The 18,514-nt window shown below is 39.2% G+C and overlaps 25 non-coding genes across 25 annotated transcripts; all 25 read left to right on the forward strand.

Moving 5' to 3' along the window:
- Positions 1–218: 218 nt before the first annotated feature.
- Positions 219–291, forward strand: Trnar-ucg (transfer RNA arginine (anticodon UCG)). Its single transcript has one exon. It is a non-coding gene; the product is annotated as a tRNA-Arg (tRNA).
- Positions 292–1,463: 1,172 nt separating this feature from the next.
- Positions 1,464–1,536, forward strand: Trnar-ucg (transfer RNA arginine (anticodon UCG)). The gene has a single exon. It is a non-coding gene; the product is annotated as a tRNA-Arg (tRNA).
- A 1,055-nt stretch (positions 1,537–2,591) lies between these two features.
- Trnar-ucg (transfer RNA arginine (anticodon UCG)) lies at positions 2,592–2,664 on the forward strand. The gene has a single exon. It is a non-coding gene; the product is annotated as a tRNA-Arg (tRNA).
- Positions 2,665–3,007: 343 nt separating this feature from the next.
- Positions 3,008–3,080, forward strand: Trnar-ucg (transfer RNA arginine (anticodon UCG)). Its single transcript has one exon. It is a non-coding gene; the product is annotated as a tRNA-Arg (tRNA).
- Positions 3,081–3,721: 641 nt separating this feature from the next.
- Positions 3,722–3,794, forward strand: Trnar-ucg (transfer RNA arginine (anticodon UCG)). Its single transcript has one exon. It is a non-coding gene; the product is annotated as a tRNA-Arg (tRNA).
- A 342-nt stretch (positions 3,795–4,136) lies between these two features.
- Positions 4,137–4,209, forward strand: Trnar-ucg (transfer RNA arginine (anticodon UCG)). The gene has a single exon. It is a non-coding gene; the product is annotated as a tRNA-Arg (tRNA).
- A 1,055-nt stretch (positions 4,210–5,264) lies between these two features.
- Trnar-ucg (transfer RNA arginine (anticodon UCG)) lies at positions 5,265–5,337 on the forward strand. Its single transcript has one exon. It is a non-coding gene; the product is annotated as a tRNA-Arg (tRNA).
- Positions 5,338–6,394: 1,057 nt separating this feature from the next.
- On the forward strand, positions 6,395–6,467 carry Trnar-ucg (transfer RNA arginine (anticodon UCG)). Its single transcript has one exon. It is a non-coding gene; the product is annotated as a tRNA-Arg (tRNA).
- A 342-nt stretch (positions 6,468–6,809) lies between these two features.
- Positions 6,810–6,882, forward strand: Trnar-ucg (transfer RNA arginine (anticodon UCG)). Its single transcript has one exon. It is a non-coding gene; the product is annotated as a tRNA-Arg (tRNA).
- A 757-nt stretch (positions 6,883–7,639) lies between these two features.
- Trnar-ucg (transfer RNA arginine (anticodon UCG)) lies at positions 7,640–7,712 on the forward strand. The gene has a single exon. It is a non-coding gene; the product is annotated as a tRNA-Arg (tRNA).
- A 226-nt stretch (positions 7,713–7,938) lies between these two features.
- Positions 7,939–8,011, forward strand: Trnar-ucg (transfer RNA arginine (anticodon UCG)). The gene has a single exon. It is a non-coding gene; the product is annotated as a tRNA-Arg (tRNA).
- Positions 8,012–8,353: 342 nt separating this feature from the next.
- Positions 8,354–8,426, forward strand: Trnar-ucg (transfer RNA arginine (anticodon UCG)). Its single transcript has one exon. It is a non-coding gene; the product is annotated as a tRNA-Arg (tRNA).
- A 342-nt stretch (positions 8,427–8,768) lies between these two features.
- On the forward strand, positions 8,769–8,841 carry Trnar-ucg (transfer RNA arginine (anticodon UCG)). Its single transcript has one exon. It is a non-coding gene; the product is annotated as a tRNA-Arg (tRNA).
- Positions 8,842–9,598: 757 nt separating this feature from the next.
- On the forward strand, positions 9,599–9,671 carry Trnar-ucg (transfer RNA arginine (anticodon UCG)). The gene has a single exon. It is a non-coding gene; the product is annotated as a tRNA-Arg (tRNA).
- Positions 9,672–9,897: 226 nt separating this feature from the next.
- Positions 9,898–9,970, forward strand: Trnar-ucg (transfer RNA arginine (anticodon UCG)). The gene has a single exon. It is a non-coding gene; the product is annotated as a tRNA-Arg (tRNA).
- A 342-nt stretch (positions 9,971–10,312) lies between these two features.
- On the forward strand, positions 10,313–10,385 carry Trnar-ucg (transfer RNA arginine (anticodon UCG)). Its single transcript has one exon. It is a non-coding gene; the product is annotated as a tRNA-Arg (tRNA).
- A 1,172-nt stretch (positions 10,386–11,557) lies between these two features.
- Positions 11,558–11,630, forward strand: Trnar-ucg (transfer RNA arginine (anticodon UCG)). Its single transcript has one exon. It is a non-coding gene; the product is annotated as a tRNA-Arg (tRNA).
- A 1,056-nt stretch (positions 11,631–12,686) lies between these two features.
- Positions 12,687–12,759, forward strand: Trnar-ucg (transfer RNA arginine (anticodon UCG)). The gene has a single exon. It is a non-coding gene; the product is annotated as a tRNA-Arg (tRNA).
- Positions 12,760–13,816: 1,057 nt separating this feature from the next.
- Positions 13,817–13,889, forward strand: Trnar-ucg (transfer RNA arginine (anticodon UCG)). Its single transcript has one exon. It is a non-coding gene; the product is annotated as a tRNA-Arg (tRNA).
- Positions 13,890–14,530: 641 nt separating this feature from the next.
- Positions 14,531–14,603, forward strand: Trnar-ucg (transfer RNA arginine (anticodon UCG)). Its single transcript has one exon. It is a non-coding gene; the product is annotated as a tRNA-Arg (tRNA).
- A 1,056-nt stretch (positions 14,604–15,659) lies between these two features.
- Trnar-ucg (transfer RNA arginine (anticodon UCG)) lies at positions 15,660–15,732 on the forward strand. The gene has a single exon. It is a non-coding gene; the product is annotated as a tRNA-Arg (tRNA).
- A 1,057-nt stretch (positions 15,733–16,789) lies between these two features.
- Positions 16,790–16,862, forward strand: Trnar-ucg (transfer RNA arginine (anticodon UCG)). The gene has a single exon. It is a non-coding gene; the product is annotated as a tRNA-Arg (tRNA).
- A 641-nt stretch (positions 16,863–17,503) lies between these two features.
- Trnar-ucg (transfer RNA arginine (anticodon UCG)) lies at positions 17,504–17,576 on the forward strand. Its single transcript has one exon. It is a non-coding gene; the product is annotated as a tRNA-Arg (tRNA).
- A 342-nt stretch (positions 17,577–17,918) lies between these two features.
- Positions 17,919–17,991, forward strand: Trnar-ucg (transfer RNA arginine (anticodon UCG)). The gene has a single exon. It is a non-coding gene; the product is annotated as a tRNA-Arg (tRNA).
- Positions 17,992–18,333: 342 nt separating this feature from the next.
- On the forward strand, positions 18,334–18,406 carry Trnar-ucg (transfer RNA arginine (anticodon UCG)). The gene has a single exon. It is a non-coding gene; the product is annotated as a tRNA-Arg (tRNA).
- Positions 18,407–18,514: the final 108 nt, after the last annotated feature.

The raw sequence follows: 18,514 nt of genomic DNA on the forward strand, positions 1-18,514 counted from the left end.
ACTGGGCATTTCAAAGTAGAGGATCTATCTTATTGACCATATACAAAAGGACTGTGCTATCTGTTAAAATGACAATGGGCAATGATTTTTGGATGGAAAATACCATTTCAATGGACACTGAGCACTCAAAGGTAGATTTTTTATCTTGGTGACCAGAAGCAAAAGGAATGTTTTGAACCGGAGTGTACAATAGACATTACTGCGTCTGTAAGATCGTTGGCCTCGTGGCCTAATGGATAAGGCGTCTGACTTCGAATCAGAAGATTGCGAGTTCGAGTCTCGTCGGGGTCGTAGTACAACTCTTTTAACACAAAATTGAAAAGCGGTACTGTCAGCACAGCCTTATTTCCCTCTCTCATCTATTAAAATGACAATGAGCAATGTTTTTTGGATGGAAAATAACATGTCAGTGGACACTGGGCATTCCAAAGTAGAGGATCTATCTTATTGACCATATACAAAAGGACTGTGTTATCTGTTAAAATGACAATGGGCAATGTTTTTTGGATGGAACATACCATTTCAATGGACACTGAGCACTCAAAGGTAGATTTTTTATCTTGGTGACCAGAAGCACAAGGAATGTTTTAAACCGGAGTGTACAATAGGCATTACTGCGTCTGTAAGATGGTTGGCCTCGTGGCCTAATGGATAAGGCGACTGACTTCGAATCAGAAGATTGCGAGTTCGAGTCTCGTCGAGGTCGTAGTACAACTCTTTTTACACAAAATTGAAAAGCGGTACTGTCAGCACAACCTTATTTCCCTCTCTCATCTATTAAAATGACAATGAGCAATGTTTTTTGGATGGAAAATAACATTTCAGTGGACACTGGGCATTCCACAGTAGAGGATCTATCTTATTGACCATATACAAAAGGACTGTGCTATCTGTTAAAATGACAATGGGCAATGATTTTTGGATGGAAAATACCATTTCAATGGACACTGAGCACTAAAAGGTAGATTTTTTATCTTGGTGACCAGAAGCAAAAGGAATGTTTTAAACCGGAGTGTACAATAGGCATTACTGCGTCTGTAAGATCGTTGGCCTCGTGGCCTAATGGATAAGGCGTCTGACTTCGAATCAGAAGATTGCGAGTTCGTGTCTCGTCGGGGTCGTAGTACAACTCTTTTAACACAAAATTGAAAAGCGGTACTGTCAGCACAACCTTATTTCCCTCTCTCATCTATTAAAATGACAATGAGCAATGTTTTTTGGATGGAAAATAACATTTCAGTGGACACTGGGCATTCCACAGTAGAGGATCTATCTTATTCACCATATACAAAAGGACTGTGCTATCTGTTAAAATGACAATGGGCAATGATTTTTGGATGGAAAATACCATTTCAATGGACACTGAGCACTCAAAGGTAGATTTTTTATCTTGGTGACCAGAAGCAAAAGGAATGTTTTAAACCGGAGTGTACAATAGGCATTACTGCGTCTGTAAGATAGTTGGCCTCGTGGCCTAATGGATAAGGCGTCTGACTTCGAATCAGAAGATTGCGAGTTCGAGTCTCGTCGGGGTCGTAGTACAACTCTTTTTATACAAAATGGAAAACCGGTACAGTCAGCACAACCTTATTTCCCTCTCTCATCTATTAAAATGACAATGAGCAATGTTTTTTGGATGGAACATGCCATTTCATTCGACACTGAGCATTCAAAAGTTAGGTATTTATCTTGGTGACCAGAGAATGAAAGAATGTTTTGAACCGGAGTGTACAATAGGCATTACTGCGTCTGTAAGATGGTTGGCCTCGTGGCCTAATGGATAAGGCGTCTGACTTCGAATCAGAAGATTGCCAGTTCGAGTCTCGTCGAAGTCGTAGTAGAACTCTTTTTATACAAAATTGAAAAGCGGTGTTGTCAGCACAACCTTATTTCCCTCTCTCATCTATTATAATGACAATGAGCAATGTTTTTGGATAGAAAATAACATTTCAGTGTACACTGGGCATTCCAAAGTAGAGGATGTATCTTATTCACCATATACAAAAGGACTGTGTTATCTGTTAAAATGACAATGGGCAATGTTTTTTGGATGGAAAATACCATTTCAATGGACACTGAGCACTCAAAGGTAGATTTTTTATTTTGGTAACCAGAAGTAAAAGGAATGTTTTGAACAGGAGTGTACAATAGGCATTACTGCGTCTGTGAGATAGTTGGCCGCGTGGCCTAATGGATAAGGCGTCTGACTTCGAATCAGAAGATTGCGAGTTCGAGTCTCGTCGGGGTCGTAGTACAACTCTTTTAACACAAAATTGAAAAGCGGTACTGTCAGCACAACCTTATTTCCCTCTCTCATCTATTAAAATGACAATGAGCAATGTTTTTTGGATGGAAAATAACATTTCAGTGGACACTGGGCATTCCAAAGTAGATGATATATCTTATTGACCATATACAAAAGGACTGTGTTATCTGTTAAAATGACAATGGGCAATGATTTTTGGATGGAAAATACCATTTCAATGGACACTGAGCATTCAAAGGTAGATTTTTTATCTTGGTGACCAGAAGCAAAAGGAATGTTTTAAACCGGAGTGTACAATAGGCATTACTGCGTCTGTAAGATCGTTGGCCTCGTGGCCTAATGGATAAGGCGTCTGACTTCGAATCAGAAGATTGCGAGTTCGAGTCTCGTCGGGGTCGTAGTACAACTCTTTTTACACAAAATTGAAAAGTGGTACTGTCAGCACAACCTTATTTCCCTCTCTCATCTATTAAAATGACAATGAGCAATGTTTTTTGGATGGAAAATAACATTTCAGTGGACACTGGGCATTCCAAAGTAGAGGATCAACCTTATTGACCATATACAAAAGGACTGTGTTATCTGTTAAAATGACAATGGGCAATGTTTTTCAGATGGAAAATACCATTTCAATGGACACTGAGCATTCAAAAGTAGATTTTTTTATCTTGGTGACCAGAAGCAAAAGGAATGTTTTGAACCGGAGTGTACAATAGACATTACTGCGTCTGTAAGATAGTTGGCCTCGTGGCCTAATGGATAAGGCGTCTGACTTCGAATCAGAAGATTGCGAGTTCGAGTCTCGTCGGGGTCGTAGTACAACTCTTTTTATACAAAATTGAAAACCGGTACAGTCAGCACAACCTTATTTCCCTCTCTCATCTATTAAAATGACAATGAGCAATGTTTTTTGGATGGAAAATACCATTTCATTCGACACTGAGCATTCAAAAGTTAGGTATTAATCTTGGTGACCAGAGAATGAAAGAATGTTTTGAACCGGAGTGTACAATAGGCATTACTGCGTCTGTAAGATCGTTGGCCTCGTGGCCTAATGGATAAGGCGTCTGACTTCGAATCAGAAGATTGCGAGTTCGAATCTCGTCGAAGTCGTAGTACAACTCTTTTTATACAAAATTGAAAAGCGGTGTTGTCAGCACAACCTTATTTCCCTCTCTCATCTATTAAAATGACAATGAGCAATGTTTTTTGGATGGAAAATAACATTTCAGTGGACACTGGGCATTCCAAAGTAGAGGATGTATCTTATTGACCATATACAAAAGGACTGTGTTATCTGTTAAAATGAGAATGGGCAATGTTTTTTGGATGGAAAATACCATTTCAATGGACACTGAGCACTCAAAGGTAGATTTTTTATCTTGGTGACCAGAAGCAAAAGCAATGTTTTAAACCGGAGTGTACAATAGGCATTACTGCGTCTGTAAGATAGTTGGCCTCGTGGCCTAATGGATAAGGCGTCTGACTTCGAATCAGAAGATTGCGAGTTCGAGTCTCGTCGGGGTCGTAGTAAAACTCTTTTTACACAAAATTGAAAAGCGGTACTGTCAGCACAACCTTATTTCCCTCTCTCATCTATTAAAATGACAATGAGCAATGTTTTTTGGATGGAAAATAACATGTCAGTGGACACTGGGCATTCCACAGTAGAGGATCTATCTTATTGACCATATACAAAAGGACTGTGCTATCTGTTAAAATGACAATGGGCAATGATTTTTGGATGGAAAATACCATTTCAATGGACACTGAGCACTAAAAGGTAGATTTTTTATCTTGGTGACCAGAAGCAAAAGGAATGTTTTAAACCGGAGTGTACAATAGGCATTACTGCGTCTGTAAGATCGTTGGCCTCGTGGCCTAATGGATAAGGCGTCTGACTTCGAATCAGAAGATTGCGAGTTCGAGTCTCGTCGGGGTCGTAGTACAACTCTTTTTATACAAAATTGAAAAGCGGTGTTGTCAGCACAACCTTATTTCCCTCTCTCATCTACTAAAATGACAATGAGCAATGTTTTTTGGATGGAACATACCATTTCATTCGACACTGAGCATTCAAAAGTTAGGTATTTATCTTGGTGACCAGAGAATGAAAGAATGTTTTGAACCGGAGTGTACAATAGGCATTACTGCGTCTGTAAGATGGTTGGCCTCGTGGCCTAATGGATAAGGCGTCTGACTTCGAATCAGAAGATTGCGAGTTCGAGTCTCGTCGAAGTCGTAGTACAACTCTTTTTATACAAAATTGAAAAGCGGTGTTGTCAGCACAACCTTATTTCCCTCTCTCATTTATTAAAATCACAATGAGCAATGTTTTTGGATAGAAAATAACATTTCAGTGTACACTGGGCATTCCAAAGTAGAGGATGTATCTTATTCACCATATACAAAAGGACTGTGTTATCTGTTAAAATGACAATGGGCAATGTTTTTCAGATGGAAAATACCATTTCAATGGACACTGAGCACTCAAAGGTAGATTTTTTATCTTGGTAACCAGAAGTAAAAGGAATGTTTTGAACAGGAGTGTACAATAGGCATTACTGCGTCTGTGAGATAGTTGGCCGCGTGGCCTAATGGATAAGGCGTCTGACTTCGAATCAGAAGATTGCGAGTTCGAGTCTCGTCGGGGTCGTAGTACAACTCTTTTAACACAAAATTGAAAAGCGGTACTGTCAGCACAACCTTATTTCCCTCTCTCATCTATTAAAATGACAATGAGCAATGTTTTTTGGATGGAAAATAACATTTCAGTGGACACTGGGCATTCCAAAGTAGATGATGTATCTTATTGACCATATACAAAAGGACTGTGTTATCTGTTAAAATGACAATGGGCAATGATTTTTGGATGGAAAATACCATTTCAATGGACACTGAGCACTAAAAGGTAGACTTTTTATCTTGGTGACCAGAAGCAAAAGGAATGTTTTAAACCGGAGTGTACAATAGGCATTACTGCGTCTGTAAGATCGTTGGCCTCGTGGCCTAATGGATAAGGCGTCTGACTTCGAATCAGAAGATTGCGAGTTCGAGTCTCGTCGGGGTCGTAGTACAACTCTTTTTACACAAAATTGAAAAGTGGTACAGTCAGCACAACCTTATTTCCCTCTCTCATCTATTAAAATGACAATGAGCAATGTTTTTTGGATGGAAAATAACATTTCAGTGGACACTGGGCATTCCAAAGTAGAGGATCAACCTTATTGACCATATACAAAAGGACTGTGTTATCTGTTAAAATGACAATGGGCAATGTTTTTCAGATGGAAAATACCATTTCAATGGACACTGAGCATTCAAAAGTAGATTTTTTTATCTTGGTGACCAGAAGCAAAAGGAATGTTTTGAACCGGAGTGTACAATAGACATTACTGCGTCTGTAAGATAGTTGGCCTCATGGCCTAATGGATAAGGCGTCTGACTTCGAATCAGAAGATTGCGAGTTCGAGTCTCGTCGGGGTCGTAGTACAACTCTTTTTATACAAAATTGAAAACCGGTACAGTCAGCACAACCTTATTTCCCTCTCTCATCTATTAAAATGACAATGAGCAATGTTTTTTGGATGGAACATACCACTTCATTCGACACTGAGCATTCAAAAGTTAGGTATTAATCTTGGTGACCAGAGAATGAAAGAATGTTTTGAACCGGAGTGTACAATAGGCATTACTGCGTCTGTAAGATCGTTGGCCTCGTGGCCTAATGGATAAGGCGTCTGACTTCGAATCAGAAGATTGCGAGTTCGAATCTCGTCGAAGTCGTAGTACAACTCTTTTTATACAAAATTGAAAAGCGGTGTTGTCAGCACAACCTTATTTCCCTCTCTCATCTATTAAAATGACAATGAGCAATGTTTTTTGGATGGAAAATAACATTTCAGTGGACACTGGGCATTCCAAAGTAGAGGATGTATCTTATTGACCATATACAAAAGGACTGTGTTATCTGTTAAAATGACAATGGGCAATGATTTTTGGATGGAAAATACCATTTCAATGGACACTGAGCACTCAAAGGTAGATTTTTTATCTTGGTGACCAGAAGCAAAAGGAATGTTTTAAACCGGAGTGTACAATAGGCATTACTGCGTCTGTAAGATCTTTGGCCTCGTGGCCTAATGGATAAGGCGTCTGACTTCGAATCAGAAGATTGCGAGTTCGAGTCTCGTCGGGGTCGTAGTACAACTCTTTTTACACAAAATTGAAAAGCGGTACTGTCAGCACAACCTTATTTCCCTCTCTCATCTATTAAAATGACAATGAGCAATGTTTTTTGGATGGAAAATAACATTTCAGTGCACACTGGGCATTCCAAAGTAGAGGATCAATCTTATTGACCATATACAAAAGGACTGTGTTATCTGTTAAAATGACAATGGGCAATGTTTTTTGGATGGAAAATACCATTTCAATGGACACTGAGCATTCAAAAGAAGATTTTTTATCTTGGTGACCAGAAGCAAAAGGAATGTTTTGAACCGGAGTGTACAATAGGCATTACTGCGTCTGTGAGATAGTTGGCCTCGTGGCCTAATGGATAAGGCGTCTGACTTCGAATCAGAAGATTGCGAGTTCGAGTCTCGTCGGGGTCGTAGTACAACTCTTTTAACACAAAATTGAAAAGCGGTACTGTCAGCACAACCTTATTTCCCTCTCTCATCTATTAAAATGACAATGAGCAATGTTCTTTATATCGAAAATAACATTTCAGTGGACACTGTTCATTCCAAAGTAGAGGATCTATTTTATTGACCATATACAAAAGGACTGTGTTATCTGTTAAAATGACAATGGGCAATGATTTTTGGATGGAAAATACCATTTCAATGGACACTGAGCACTCAAAGGTAGATTTTTTATTTTGGTGACCAGAAGCAAAAGGAATGTTTTAAACCGGAGTGTACAATAGGCATTACTGCGTCTGTAAGATAGTTGGCCTCGTGGCCTAATGAATAAGGCGTCTGACTTCGAATCAGAAGATTGCGAGTTCGAGTCTCGTCGGGGTCGTAGTACAACTCCTTTTACACAAAATTGAAAAGCTGTACTGTCAGCACAACCTTATTTCCTTCTCTCATCTATTAAAATGACAATGAGCAATGTTTTTTGGATGGAAAATAACATTTCAGTGGACACTGGGCATTCCAAAGTAGAGGATCTATCTTATTGACCATATACAAAAGGACTGTGTTATCTGTTAAAATGACAATGGGCAATGTTTTTTGGATGGAAAATACCATTTCAATGGACACTGAGCATTCAAAAGTAGATTTTTTATCTTGGTGACCAGAAGCAAAAGGAATGTTTTGAACCGGAGTGTACAATAGGCATTACTGCGTCTGTAAGATGGTTGGCCTCGTGGCCTAATGGATAAGGCGTCTGACTTCGAATCAGAAGATTGCGAGTTCGAGTCTCGTCGGGGTCGTAGTACAACTCTTTTTATACAAAATGGAAAACCGGTACAGTCAGCACAACCTTATTTCCCTCTCTCATCTATTAAAATGACAATGAGCAATGTTTTTTGGATGGAACATACCATTTCATTCGACACTGAGCATTCAAAAGTTAGGTTTTAATCTTGGTGACCCGAGAATGAAAGAATGTTTTGAACCGGAGTGTACAATAGGCATTACTGCGTCTGTAAGATCGTTGGCCTCGTGGCCTAATGGATAAGGCGTCTGACTTCGAATCAGAAGATTGCGAGTTCGAGTCTCGTCGGGGTCGTAGTACAACTCTTTTTATACAAAATTGAAAAGCGGTGTTGTCAGCACAACCTTATTTCCCTCTCTCATCTATTAAAATGACAATGAGCAATGTTTTTTGGATGGAAAATAACATTTCAGTGGACACTGTGCATTCCAAAGTAGAGGATGTATCTTATTGACCATATACAAAAGGACTGTGTTATCTGTTAAAATGACAATGGGCAATGATTTTTGGATGGAAAATACCATTTCAATGGACACTGAGCACTCAAAGGTAGATTTTTTATCTTGGTGACCAGAAGCAAAAGGAATGTTTTAAACCGGAGTGTACAATAGGCATTACTGCGTCTGTAAGATCTTTGGCCTCGTGGCCTAATGGATAAGGCGTCTGACTTCGAATCAGAAGATTGCGAGTTCGAGTCTCGTCGGGGTCGTAGTACAACTCTTTTTACACAAAATTGAAAACCGGTACTGTCAGCACAACCTTATTTCCCTCTCTCATCTATTAAAATGACAATGAGCAATGTTTTTTGGATGGAAAATAACATTTCAGTGGACACTGGGCATTCCAAAGTAGAGGATCAATCTTATTGACCATATACAAAAGGACTGTGTTATCTGTTAAAATGACAATGGGCAATGTTTTTTGGATGGAAAATACCATTTCAATGGACACTGAGCATTCAAAAGAAGATTTTTTATCTTGGTGACCAGAAGCAAAAGGAATGTTTTGAACCGGAGTGTACAATAGGCATTACTGCGTCTGTGAGATAGTTGGCCTCGTGGCCTAATGGATAAGGCGTCTGACTTCGAATCAGAAGATTGCGAGTTCGAGTCTCGTCGGGGTCGTAGTACAACTCTTTTAACACAAAATTGAAAAGCGGTACTGTCAGCACAACCTTATTTCCCTCTCTCATCTATTAAAATGACAATGAGCAATGTTCTTTATATCGAAAATAACATTTCAGTGGACACTGTTCATTCCAAAGTAGAGGATCTATTTTATTGACCATATACAAAAGGACTGTGTTATCTGTTAAAATGACAATGGGCAATGATTTTTGGATGGAAAATACCATTTCAATGGACACTGAGCACTCAAAGGTAGATTTTTTATTTTGGTGACCAGAAGCAAAAGGAATGTTTTAAACCGGAGTGTACAATAGGCATTACTGCGTCTGTAAGATAGTTGGCCTCGTGGCCTAATGAATAAGGCGTCTGACTTCGAATCAGAAGATTGCGAGTTCGAGTCTCGTCGGGGTCGTAGTACAACTCCTTTTACACAAAATTGAAAAGCGGTACTGTCAGCACAACCTTATTTCCTTCTCTCATCTATTAAAATGACAATAAGCAATGTTTTTTGGATGGAAAATAACATTTCAGTGGACACTGGGCATTCCAAAGTAGAGGATCTATCTTATTGACCATATACAAAAGGACTGTGTTATCTGTTAAAATGACAATGGGCAATGTTTTTTGGATGGAAAATACCATTTCAATGGACACTGAGCATTCAAAAGTAGATTTTTTATCTTGGTGACCAGAAGCAAAAGGAATGTTTTGAACCGGAGTGTACAATAGGCATTACTGCGTCTGTAAGATGGTTGGCCTCGTGGCCTAATGGATAAGGCGTCTGACTTCGAATCAGAAGATTGCGAGTTCGAGTCTCGTCGGGGTCGTAGTACAACTCTTTTTATACAAAATGGAAAACCGGTACAGTCAGCACAACCTTATTTCCCTCTCTCATCTATTAAAATGACAATGAGCAATGTTTTTTGGATGGAACATACCATTTCATTCGACACTGAGCATTCAAAAGTTAGGTTTTAATCTTGGTGACCCGAGAATGAAAGAATGTTTTGAACCGGAGTGTACAATAGGCATTACTGCGTCTGTAAGATCGTTGGCCTCGTGGCCTAATGGATAAGGCGTCTGACTTCGAATCAGAAGATTGCGAGTTCGAGTCTCGTCGGGGTCGTAGTACAACTCTTTTTATACAAAATTGAAAAGCGGTGTTGTCAGCACAACCTTATTTCCCTCTCTCATCTATTAAAATGACAATGAGCAATGTTTTTTGGATGGAAAATAACATTTCAGTGGACACTGTGCATTCCAAAGTAGAGGATGTATCTTATTGACCATATACAAAAGGACTGTGTTATCTGTTAAAATGACAATGGGCAATGATTTTTGGATGGAAAATACCATTTCAATGGACACTGAGCACTCAAAGGTAGATTTTTTATCTTGGTGACCAGAAGCAAAAGGAATGTTTTAAACCGGAGTGTACAATAGGCATTACTGCGTCTGTAAGATCTTTGGCCTCGTGGCCTAATGGATAAGGCGTCTGACTTCGAATCAGAAGATTGCGAGTTCGAGTCTCGTCGGGGTCGTAGTACAACTCTTTTTACACAAAATTGAAAACCGGTACTGTCAGCACAACCTTATTTCCCTCTCTCATCTATTAAAATGACAATGAGCAATGTTTTTTGGATGGAAAATAACATTTCAGTGGACACTGGGCATTCCAAAGTAGAGGATCAATCTTATTGACCATATACAAAAGGACTGTGTTATCTGTTAAAATGACAATGGGCAATGTTTTTTGGATGGAAAATACCATTTCAATGGACACTGAGCATTCAAAAGAAGATTTTTTATCTTGGTGACCACAAGCAAAAGGAATGTTTTGAACCGGAGTGTACAATAGGCATTACTGCGTCTGTGAGATAGTTGGCCTCGTGGCCTAATGGATAAGGCGTCTGACTTCGAATCAGAAGATTGCGATTTCGAGTCTCGTCGGGGTCGTAGTACAACTCTTTTAACACAAAATTGAAAAGCGGTACTGTCAGCACAACCTTATTTCCCTCTCTCATCTATTAAAATGACAATGAGCAATGTTCTTTATATCGAAAATAACATTTCAGTGGACACTGTTCATTCCAAAGTAGAGGATCTATTTTATTGACCATATACAAAAGGACTGTGTTATCTGTTAAAATGACAATGGGCAATGATTTTTGGATGGAAAATACCATTTCAATGGACACTGAGCACTCAAAGGTAGAGTTTTTATTTTGGTGACCAGAAGCAAAAGGAATGTTTTAAACCGGAGTGTACAATAGTCATTACTGCGTCTGTAAGATAGTTGGCCTCGTGGCCTAATGAATAAGGCGTCTGACTTCGAATCACAAGATTGCGAGTTCGAGTCTCGTCGGGGTCGTAGTACAACTCCTTTTACACAAATTTGAAAAGCGGTACTGTCAGCACAACCTTATTTCCCTCTCTCATCTATTAAAATGACAATGAGCAATGTTTTTTGGATGGAAAATAACATTTCAGTGGACACTGGGCATTCCAAAGTAGAGGATCTATCTTATTGACCATATACAAAAGGACTGTGTTATCTGTTAAAATCACAATGGGCAATGTTTTTTGGATGGAAAATACCATTTCAATGGACACTGAGCATTCAAAAGTAGATTTTTTATCTTGGTGACCAGAAGCAAAAGGAATGTTTTGAACCGGAGTGTACAATAGGCATTACTGCGTCTGTAAGATCGTTGGCCTCGTGGCCTAATGGATAAGGCGTCTGACTTCGAATCAGAAGATTGCGAGTTCGAGTCTCGTCGGGGTCGTAGTACAACTCTTTTTATACAAAATGGAAAACCGCTACAGTCAGCACAACCTTATTTCCCTCTCTCATCTATTAAAATGACAATGAGCAATGTTTTTTGGATGGAAAATAACATTTCATTGGACACTGAGCATTCAAAAGTTAGGTATTTATCTTGGTGACCAGAGAATGAAAGAATGTTTTAAACCGGAGTGTACAATAGGCATTACTGCGTCTGTAAGATCGTTGGCCTCGTCGCCTAATGGATAAGGCGTCTGACTTCGAATCAGAAGATTGCGAGTTCGAGTCTCGTCGGGGTCGTAGTACAACTCTTTTAACACAAAATTGAAAAGCGGTACTGTCAGCACAACCTTATTTCCCTCTCTCATCTATTAAAATGACAATGAGCAATGTTCTTTATATCGAAAATAACATTTCAGTGGACACTGTTCATTCCAAAGTAGAGGATCTGTTTTATTGACCATATACAAAAGGACTGTGTTATCTGTTAAAATGACAATGGGCAATGATTTTTGGATGGAAAATACCATTTCAATGGACACTGAGCACTCAAAGGTAGAGTTTTTATTTTGGTGACCAGAAGCAAAAGGAATGTTTTAAACCGGAGTGTACAATAGGCATTACTGCGTCTGTAAGATAGTTGGCCTCGTGGCATAATGAATAAGGCGTCTGACTTCGAATCACAAGATTGCTAGTTCGAGTCTCGTCGGGGTCGTAGTACAACTCCTTTTACACAAAATTGAAAAGCGGTACTGTCAGCACAACCTTATTTCCCTCTCTCATCTATTAAAATGACAATGAGCAATGTTTTTTGGATGGAAAATAACATTTCAGTGGACACTGGGCATTCCAAAGTAGAGGATCTATCTTATTGACCATATACAAAAGGACTGTGTTATCTGTTAAAATGACAATGGGCAATGTTTTTTGGATGGAAAATACCATTACAATGGACACTGAGCATTCAAAAGTAGATTTTTTATCTTGGTGACCAGAAGCAAAAGGAATGTTTTGAACCGGAGTGTACAATAGGCATTACTGCGTCTGTAAGATCGTTGGCCTCGTGGCCTAATGGATAAGGCGTCTGACTTCGAATCAGAAGATTGCGAGTTCGAGTCTCGTCGGGGTCGTAGTACAACTCTTTTTATACAAAATGGAAAACCGCTACAGTCAGCACAACCTTATTTCCCTCTCTCATCTATTAAAATGACAATGAGCAATGTTTTTTGGATGGAAAATAACATTTCATTGGACACTGAGCATTCAAAACTTAGGTATTTATCTTGGTGACCAGAGAATGAAAGAATGTTTTAAACCGGAGTGTACAATAGGCATTACTGCGTCTGTAAGATCGTTGGCCTCGTCGCTTAATGGATAAGGCGTCTGACTTCGAATCAGAAGATTGCGAGTTCGAGTCTCGTCGAGGTCGTAGTACAACTCTTTTTATACAAAATTGAAAAGCGGTGTTGTCAGCACAACCTTATTTCCCTCTCTCATCTATTAAAATGACAATGAGCAATGTTCTTTATATCGAAAATAACATTTCAGTGGACACTGTTCATTCCAAAGTAGAGGATCTATTTTATTGACCATATACAAAAGGACTGTGTTATCTGTTAAAATGACAATGGGCAATGATTTTTGGATGGAAAATACCATTTCAATGGACACTGAGCACTCAAAGGTAGATTTTTTATCTTGGTGACCAGAAGCAAAAGGAATGTTTTAAACCGGAGTGTACAATAGGCATTACTGCGTCTGTAAGATAGTTGGCCTCGTGGCCTAATGAATAAGGCGTCTGACTTCGAATCACAAGATTGCGAGTTCGAGTCTCGTCGGGGTCGTAGTACAACTCCTTTTACACAAAATTGAAAAGCGGTACTGTCAGCACAACCTTATTTCCCTCTCTCATCTATTAAAATGACAATGAGCAATGTTTTTTGGATGGAAAATAACATTTCAGTGGACACTGGGCATTCCAAAGTAGAGGATCTATCTTATTGACCATATACAAAAGGACTGTGTTATCTGTTAAAATGACAATGGGCAATGTTTTTTGGATGGAAAATACCATTTCAATGGACACTGAGCATTCAAAAGTAGATTTTTTTATCTTGGTGACCAGAAGCAAAAGGAATGTTTTGAACCGGAGTGTACAATAGGCATTACTGCGTCTGTAAGATCGTTGGCCTCGTGGCCTAATGGATAAGGCGTCTGACTTCGAATCAGAAGATTGCGAGTTCGAGTCTCGTCGGGGTCGTAGTACAACTCTTTTTATACAAAATGGAAAACCGCTACAGTCAGCACAACCTTATTTCCCTCTCTCATCTATTAAAATGACAATGAGCAATGTTTTTTGGATGGAACATACCATTTCATTCGACACTGAGCATTCAAAAGTTAGGTATTAATCTTGGTGACCAGAGAATGAAAGAATGTTTTGAACCGGAGTGTACAATAGGCATTACTGCGTCTGTAAGATCGTTGGCCTCGTGGCCTAATGGATAAGGCGTCTGACTTCGAATCAGAAGATTGCGAGTTCGAATCTCGTCGAAGTCGTAGTACAACTCTTTTTATACAAAATTGAAAAGCGGTGTTGTCAGCACAACCTTATTTCCCTCTCTCATCTATTAAAATGACAATGAGCAATGTTTTTTGGATGGAAAATAACATTTCAGTGGACACTGAGCATTCCAAAGTAGAGGATCTATCTTATTGACCATATACAAAAGGACTGTGTTATCTGTTAAAATGACAATGGGCAATGATTTTTGGATGGAAAATACCATTTCAATGGACACTGAGCACTCAAAGGTAGATTTTTTATCTTGGTGACCAGAAGCAAAAGGAATGTTTTGAACCGGAGTGTACAATAGGCATTACTGCGTCTGTAAGATCGTTGGCCTCGTGGCCTAATGGATAAGGCGTCTGACTTCGAATCAGAAGATTGCGAGTTCGAGTCTCGTCGGGGTCGTAGTACAACTCTTTTTATACAAAATGGAAAACCGCTACAGTCAGCACAACCTTATTTCCCTCTCTCATCTATTAAAATGACAATGAGCAATGTTTTTTGGATGGAAAATAACATTTCATTGGACACTGAGCATTCAAAAGTTAGGTATTTATCTTGGTGACCAGAGAATGAAAGAATGTTTTAAACCGGAGTGTACAATAGGCATTACTGCGTCTGTAAGATCGTTGGCCTCGTCGCCTAATGGATAAGGCGTCTGACTTCGAATCAGAAGATTGCGAGTTCGAGTCTCGTCGGGGTCGTAGTACAACTCTTTTAACACAAAATTGAAAAGCGGTACTGTCAGCACAACCTTATTTCCCTCTCTCATCTATTAAAATGACAATGAGCAATGTTCTTTATATCGAAAATAACATTTCAGTGGACACTGTTCATTCCAAAGTAGAGGATCTGTTTTATTGACCATATACAAAAGGACTGTGTTATCTGTTAAAATGACAATGGGCAATGATTTTTGGATGGAAAATACCATTTCAATGGACACTGAGCACTCAAAGGTAGAGTTTTTATTTTGGTGACCAGAAGCAAAAGGAATGTTTTAAACCGGAGTGTACAATAGGCATTACTGCGTCTGTAAGATAGTTGGCCTCGTGGCATAATGAATAAGGCGTCTGACTTCGAATCACAAGATTGCTAGTTCGAGTCTCGTCGGGGTCGTAGTACAACTCCTTTTACACAAAATTGAAAAGCGGTACTGTCAGCACAACCTTATTTCCCTCTCTCATCTATTAAAATGACAATGAGCAATGTTTTTTGGATGGAAAATAACATTTCAGTGGACACTGGGCATTCCAAAGTAGAGGATCTATCTTATTGACCATATACAAAAGGACTGTGTTATCTGTTAAAATGACAATGGGCAATGTTTTTTGGATGGAAAATACCATTACAATGGACACTGAGCATTCAAAAGTAGATTTTTTATCTTGGTGACCAGAAGCAAAAGGAATGTTTTGAACCGGAGTGTACAATAGGCATTACTGCGTCTGTAAGATCGTTGGCCTCGTGGCCTAATGGATAAGGCGTCTGACTTCGAATCAGAAGATTGCGAGTTCGAGTCTCGTCGGGGTCGTAGTACAACTCTTTTTATACAAAATGGAAAACCGCTACAGTCAGCACAACCTTATTTCCCTCTCTCATCTATTAAAATGACAATGAGCAATGTTTTTTGGATGGAAAATAACATTTCATTGGACACTGAGCATTCAAAACTTAGGTATTTATCTTGGTGACCAGAGAATGAAAGAATGTTTTAAACCGGAGTGTACAATAGGCATTACTGCGTCTGTAAGATCGTTGGCCTCGTCGCTTAATGGATAAGGCGTCTGACTTCGAATCAGAAGATTGCGAGTTCGAGTCTCGTCGAGGTCGTAGTACAACTCTTTTTATACAAAATTGAAAAGCGGTGTTGTCAGCACAACCTTATTTCCCTCTCTCATCTATTAAAATGACAATGAGCAATGTTCTTTATATCGAAAATAACATTTCAGTGGACACTGTTCATTCCAAAGTAGAGGATCTATTTTATTGACCATATACAAAAGGACTGTGTTATCTGTTAAAATGACAATGGGCAATGATTTTTGGATGGAAAATACCATTTCAATGGACACTGAGCACTCAAAGGTAGATTTTTTATCTTGGTGACCAGAAGCAAAAGGAATGTTTTAAACCGGAGTGTACAATAGGCATTACTGCGTCTGTAAGATAGTTGGCCTCGTGGCCTAATGAATAAGGCGTCTGACTTCGAATCACAAGATTGCGAGTTCGAGTCTCGTCGGGGTCGTAGTACAACTCCTTTTACACAAAATTGAAAAGCGGTACTGTCAGCACAACCTTATTTCCCTCTCTCATCTATTAAAATGACAATGAGCAATGTTTTTTGGATGGAAAATAACATTTCAGTGGACACTGGGCATTCCAAAGTAGAGGATCTATCTTATTGACCATATACAAAAGGACTGTGTTATCTGTTAAAATGACAATGGGCAATGTTTTTTGGATGGAAAATACCATTTCAATGGACACTGAGCATTCAAAAGTAGATTTTTTTATCTTGGTGACCAGAAGCAAAAGGAATGTTTTGAACCGGAGTGTACAATAGGCATTACTGCGTCTGTAAGATCGTTGGCCTCGTGGCCTAATGGATAAGGCGTCTGACTTCGAATCAGAAGATTGCGAGTTCGAGTCTCGTCGGGGTCGTAGTACAACTCTTTTTATACAAAATGGAAAACCGCTACAGTCAGCACAACCTTATTTCCCTCTCTCATCTATTAAAATGACAATGAGCAATGTTTTTTGGATGGAACATACCATTTCATTCGACACTGAGCATTCAAAAGTTAGGTATTAATCTTGGTGACCAGAGAATGAAAGAATGTTTTGAACCGGAGTGTACAATAGGCATTACTGCGTCTGTAAGATCGTTGGCCTCGTGGCCTAATGGATAAGGCGTCTGACTTCGAATCAGAAGATTGCGAGTTCGAATCTCGTCGAAGTCGTAGTACAACTCTTTTTATACAAAATTGAAAAGCGGTGTTGTCAGCACAACCTTATTTCCCTCTCTCATCTATTAAAATGACAATGAGCAATGTTTTTTGGATGGAAAATAACATTTCAGTGGACACTGAGCATTCCAAAGTAGAGGATCTATCTTATTGACCATATACAAAAGGACTGTGTTATCTGTTAAAATGACAATGGGCAATGATTTTTGGATGGAAAATACCATTTCAATGGACACTGAGCACTCAAAGGTAGATTTTTTATCTTGGTGACCAGAAGCAAAAGGAATGTTTTAAACCGGAGTGTACAATAGGCATTACTGCGTCTGTAAGATCTTTGGCCTCGTGGCCTAATGGATAAGGCGTCTGACTTCGAATCAGAAGATTGCGAGTTCGAGTCTCGTCGGGGTCGTAGTACAACTCTTTTTACACAAAATTGAAAACCGGTACTGTCAGCACAACCTTATTTCCCTCTCTCATCTATTAAAATGACAATGAGCAATGTTTTTTGGATGGAAAATAACATTTCAGTGGACACTGGGCATTCCAAAGTAGAGGATCAATCTTATTGACCATATACAAAAGGACTGTGTTATCTGTTAAAATGACAATGGGCAATGTTTTTTGGATGGAAAATACCATTTCAATGGACACTGAGCATTCAAAAGAAGATTTTTTATCTTGGTGACCAGAAGCAAAAGGAATGTTTTGAACCGGAGTGTACAATAGGCATTACTGCGTCTGTGAGATAGTTGGCCTCGTGGCCTAATGGATAAGGCGTCTGACTTCGAATCAGAAGATTGCGAGTTCGAGTCTCGTCGGGGTCGTAGTACAACTCTTTTAACACAAAATTGAAAAGCGGTACTGTCAGCACAACCTTATTTCCCTCTCTCATCTATTAAAATGACAATGAGCAATGTTCTTTATATCGAAAATAACATTTCAGTGGACACTGTTCATTCCAAAGTAGAGGATCTATTTTATTGACCATATACAAAAGGACTGTGTTATCTGTTAAAATGACAATGGGCAATGATTTTTGGATGGAAAATACCATTTCAATGGACACTGAGCACTCAAAGGTAGATTTTTTATTTTGGTGACCAGAAGCAAAAGGAATGTTTTAAACCGGAGTGTACAATAGGCATTACTGCGTCTGTAAGATAGTTGGCCTCGTGGCCTAATGGATAAGGCGTCTGACTTCGAATCAGAAGATTGCGAGTTCGAGTCTCGTCGGGGTCGTAGTACAACTCCTTTTACACAAAATTGAAAAGCGGTACTGTCAGCACAACCTTATTTCCCTCTCTCATCTATTAAAATGACAATGAGCAATGTTTTTTGGATGGAAAA

The sequence above is a fragment of the Haliotis asinina genome, chromosome 3 (genome assembly GCF_037392515.1).
Source record: "Haliotis asinina isolate JCU_RB_2024 chromosome 3, JCU_Hal_asi_v2, whole genome shotgun sequence".
NCBI lineage: Eukaryota > Metazoa > Mollusca > Gastropoda > Lepetellida > Haliotidae > Haliotis > Haliotis asinina.